Source organism: Rhinopithecus roxellana, unplaced genomic scaffold (genome assembly GCF_007565055.1).
Source record: "Rhinopithecus roxellana isolate Shanxi Qingling unplaced genomic scaffold, ASM756505v1 contig4190, whole genome shotgun sequence".
Taxonomy (NCBI): domain Eukaryota; kingdom Metazoa; phylum Chordata; class Mammalia; order Primates; family Cercopithecidae; genus Rhinopithecus; species Rhinopithecus roxellana.
This window is the reverse complement of record NW_022143067.1, coordinates 2,381-8,669: the sequence shown is the minus strand read 5'-3', so window position 1 is coordinate 8,669 and position 6,289 is coordinate 2,381. Positions and strand designations below refer to the sequence as shown.

General features: G+C 24.5%; 1 pseudogene; it reads right to left on the bottom strand.

The window, feature by feature from the left end:
* Positions 1 to 3,476: 3,476 nt before the first annotated feature.
* LOC115895992 lies at positions 3,477 to 4,348 on the bottom strand (annotated as a pseudogene).
* Between the last annotated feature and the right edge of the window lie 1,941 nt (positions 4,349 to 6,289).

Below are 6,289 nucleotides of genomic sequence, written 5' to 3'. Positions count from 1 at the left end.
TGTCTATTCTTTGTACTTATATCGATTATGTCAATATTTTATACCCATATCTATTATAATTATTATGTCTATATTTGATATCTGTATCTATTATATTTATTATGTCTATATTTCTTCTTTTTCCATTATTTCTATTATGTCTATATTTAATACCTATATCTACTATGTCTATATTTTATATCTATATTATATCTATAATGTCTATATTTTATACCTATATCTATTATATCCATTATGTCTATGTTTTATACCTATATCTATTATATCGACTATGTCTATATTTTACACCTATATCTATTATATCTATTACTTCTATATTTTATACCCATCTCTGTAATATCTATTATGTTTATTTGATACCTATATCTATTATATCTATATCTATATTTATACCTATATCTATTTTGTCTATATTTTACACCTATATCTATTATGTCTATATTTTATACCTATATCTATTATATCTATTATGTCCATATTTTATAACTATATCTATTAAATCTATTATGTCTATATTTTCTACCTATATCTATTATGTCTATATTTTATACCTGTTTCTTTTATATCTATTATGTCTATATTTAATACCTATATCTATTATGTCTATATTTTATTCCTTTATGTATTATATCTATTATGTCTATTTTATACCTATATCTATTATATCCATTATGTCTATATTTTATACCTATAATTGTTAAATCTATTATGTCTATATTTTATACCTATATCTATTATGTCTATTTCATACCTATACCTATTATTTCTATTATGTCTATATTTGATATCTATATCTATTATATCTTTTATGTCTATATCTTATACCTATATCTATTATATTTATTATGTCTATATTTTATACCTATATTTATTATATCTATTATGTCTATATTTTATGCCTATATCTATTGTATCCATTATGTCTATATTTCATACCTATATCTATTATATCTATTATGTCTATATTTTAAACCTGGATCTATTATATCGATGATGTCTACATCTTATACATATGTCTATGATATTATGTCTATATTTTTACCTATATCTATTATATCTTTTATGTCTTATTTTATACCTACATCTTTTATATCCATTTTGTCTATATATTAACCTATTTCAATTATGTCTATATTTTAGTCCTGTATCTTTTATATCTATTATGTCTATATTTTATACCTATATATTATATCTATTATGTCTACATTTTATACCTATATCTATTATATCGATAATGTCTTTATTTTATACCGGTATCTATTATGTCTATATTTTATACCTATATCTATTATATCTACTCTGTCTATATTTATACCTATATCTATTATATCTATTATATCAATGTTTTATACCTTATCTTTTATATTTATTATATCTATATTTTATACCTATATATATTATTATATATGTCTATATCTTATACCTATATCTATTATATCTATTATGTCTTAATTTAAACCCATACCTATTATATCTGTCTATATTTCATACCTATACCTATTATAACCATTATGTCTATACTTTGTACCTATTTCTATTATGTCAATATATTATACCTATATCTATTATAATTATTATGTCTATATTTGATACCTATATCTATTATATCTATTATGTCTATATTTAATACTTATTTCCATTATTTCTATTATGTCTATATTTATAGCTATGTCTATTATGTCTATATTTATATCTATATATAATATCTATTATGTCTATATTTATACCTATATCTATTGTATCTATTTTGTCTATATCTTATCCATATATCTATTATATCTATTATGTCTATATTCATACCTATACCTATTATTTCTTTATGTCTATATTTTATCTATATCTATTATATCTATTATGTCTATAACTTATACCTATATCTATTATATCTATTATGTCTATTTTATACCTATATTTATTATATCTTTTATGTCTATATTTTATACCTATATCTATTGCATCTATTATGTCTGTATTTCATAGCTATATCTATTATATCTATTATGTCTATATTTTATACCTGTATCTATTATATCGGTTATGTCTACATCTTATACATATCTATTATATCTATTATGTCTATATTTTATACCTATACCTTTTATATCCTTTTTGTCTATATTTATACCTATTTCAATTATGTCTATATTTATTCCTATATCTATTATGTCTATATTTTATACCTATATCTATTATATCTATTATGTCTATATTTTATACCTATATTTTATATCGATAATGTCTATATCTTATACATATTATAACTATTATGTCGATATTTTATACCGATATCTATTATATCTATTATGTCTATATCTTATATATCTATTATATCTATTATGTGTATATTTTATACCTATATCTCTTATGTCTATATTTCATACCTATATTTTTATACCAGTTATGTCTATTTCATACCTATATGTATTATATCTGTTATGTCTATAATTTATACCGATATCTATTATGTGTATGTTTTATACCTATATCTATATATCTACTCTGTCTATATTTTATACCTATATCTATTATATCTATTATGTCATATTTCGTACCTATATCTATTATATCTACTCTGTCTATATTTTATACCTATATTATATCTATTATATCCATATTTTATACCTATATCTATTATACCTATTATGTCTGTTTTTTATATCTTTATCTATCTATTATGTCTATATTTTATACCAATATCTATTATATCTACTATGTCTGTATTTTATACTATATCTATTACATCTATTATATCAATGTTTATATCTATATCTATGAAATTTATTATGTCTATATTTATACCTATATCTTATATCTATTATGTTTATATCTAATACCTATATCTATTATATCAATTACGTCTTTATTTAAACCCATACCTATTATATCTATTATGTCTATATTTCATACCTATATCTATTATAACCATTATGTCTATACTTTGTACCTATATCTATTATTTTATACCTATATCTATTATATATTATGTCTATATTTGATACCTATATCTATTATATCTATTATGTCTATATTTTATACTTATTTCTATTATGTCTATATTTAATACCTATATCTATTATGTCTATATTTTATACGTATATTTTATCTATTATGTCTATATTTATACCTATATCTATTATATCCATTATGTCTATGTTTATAACTATATCTATGAAATCTATTATGTCTATATTTTATACCGATATCTTTTAAATCTATTTTGTCTATATTTTATATCTATATCTATGATGTCTATTTTATACCTATATCTATTATATCTATTATGTCTTTTTTTATACCTATAGTAATTATATCTAATATGTCTATATTTTATACCTATATCTATTATGTTTATATCTTATATCTAATTATTGTATCTGTCTATATTTTATACCTATATCTATTGTATCTATTATGTCTATATCTTTTTTTTTTTTTAACAGGCTTAATTCACTTTATTTTTCTTGTATATAAAAATCCTATGTTGTAGCCACAGCTGGAGCCTGGGTCCGCTGCACGGGGACTCTGGTGTGGGTCTTGACAAGGTGGTCAGTGAATTCCTGATAGGTAGACTTGGTAAAGACAGTCTCCTTCCACAGGTCAGGGGTCAGGTAGCTGTAGGTCTTAGAGATGGCATCAAAGGTGGCCTTGGCGAAGTTGCCCAGGGTGGCAGTGCAGCCCCGGGCTGAGGTGTAGCAGTCATCAATACCAGCCATCATGAGCAGCTTCTTGGGCACAGGCGCTGAGACGATGCCAGTGCCCCTGGGTGCAGGGATGAGGCGCACCAGCACAGAGCCACAGCGGCCTGTCACCTTGCAAGGGACGGTGTGGGGCTTGCCGATCTTGTTCCCCCAGTAGCCCTGCGCACCGGGACAATGGAGAGTTTGGCCAGGATGATGGCCCCACGGATGGCGGTGGCCACCTCTTTGGAGCACTTAACACCCAGGCCGACGTGGCCATTGTAGTCCCCGATAGCAACAAACGCCTTGAACCTGGTGCGCTGACCAGCACGGGTCTGCTTCTGCACCGGCATAATCTTCAAAACCTCATCTTTGAGAGAGGCCCCCAAGAAAAAAGTCAATGATCTCAGATTCCTTAATGGGCAGAGAGAAGAGGTAGATCTCCTCCAGGGACTTGATCTTCATGTCCTTGACCAAGCGGCAAGCTTGGTGACGGGCATCCACTCCTCATCCTCGGCCTTGCCTCCGCGAGCTCCGCGGCCATCGGCCCCGACCCCGTCCACGGCCAAGACCCCGCCCGGATGCCACTGCCGAAACCCTGCGGAAGACACCGCGGTTCCCCATCCCAGGGCCACCAGGGCCTCCGGACCGCCCCGCTGCACTGGCGTCATCCGCCATTTGTGTTTTCTCGGAGAAGAAGCTTATGTCTATATATTTTATATCTGTATCTATAATATCTATTATGTCTATATTTCATACCTATATCTAATGTATCTATTATGTCTATATATATTATATATTATTATATCTATTATGTCTATATTTCATACCTATACCTATTATATCTATTATGTCTATATTTTATACCTATCATATTATTTTTATTATATCAAATTTATACCTCTATTAGATCTTTATGTCTATATTTTATACCTATATCTTAATATTATGTCTATATTTATACATATATCTATTATCTATTATGTCTATATTTTACACCTATATTTGTTATATCTATTCTGTCTATATTTCATACCTATATCTTTTATATCTATTTCGTCGATATTTTATACCTATTAAATGATGTCTATATTTTATACCTATATCTATTATGTCTATTATGTCTATATTTCATACCTATATCTATTATATCGGTTATGTCTATATCTTATACATATATCTATTATATCTATTATGTCTATATTTTATACCTTTATCTATTATTTCTATTATGTATATATTTTATACCTATATCTATTATACGATTATGTCTACATCTTATACATATCATTATATCTATTAGTTTATATTTCATAACTATATCTATTATATCAATTATTTCTATATTTTATACCTATATCTATTATATCTATTTTGTCTATATTGTATACCTGTGTCAATTATATCTAATGTCTATATATATACCTATATCTGTTATATCTATACATTATACCTGTATATATTATATGTTTTACATCTATACTTTATGCCTATATTATTCTATCTATTATATCTGTATTTCATGCCAATATATTATATCGATTATATCTATTTATATGTATATTTTATACCTATGTCATAATATCTATTAAATCTATATTTTATACGTATATATATTATATCTATTGTATCTATATTTTATACCTATATATATATTCTATTATCTAATTTTATAACTCCTCTATTATGTCTGCATTTATACCAACATCTATATATATATTGTGTCATATTTATACCAATATATTATGTTTATATTTTATAACTATACCTATTATATCAATTAGGTCTATATTTATACCTCTATGTATTATGTCTATATTTTGTAACTATATCTATGATATTTATTATGTATTTTAGACCTATATTTATTATATCTATTATGTCTATAATTTATACCTATGTGGATTACATCTATTATGTCCATATTTTATACCTATATATATTTGTCTATATTTTATACCTATATGGATATTCATGTCTATATTTTATATATTATATCTATAATGTCTACATTTTGTACCTATATCTATTATGTCTATATTTTATACTATATCTATTATATCTGTATGTCTATATTTTATAACTATATCAATTTTATTTTTATTTATAGCTATATGTATTATATCTTATTATGTGTATATTTTATACCTATACCTATTATATCCATATTTTATACCTATAGCTATTATATGTATATTTTATACCTATATATAATTATATCTATTATATCTGTATTTTATACCTATATCTATTATATCTATTATGTCTGTATTTTATAACTATATCTATTATATCTATATTTTATAACTTTATCTATTATACCTATGTGTATATTTTAACCTTTATCTATTTATCTGTTATATTTATATTATACAATTATATCTATTATATCTATATTTTTATACTATATTATATATTATTCTATATTCTAAGATATCAGTCTATTATATCGATATTTTACCTATATCAATCTATATTTATTCCCTATCTATATATCTTTTATGTCTGTATTTTATACCTATATCTATTATATCTATTATGTCTATATTTTATACCATATCTCTTATATCTATGATGCTTATATTTTATAACTATATCTATAATATCTATTA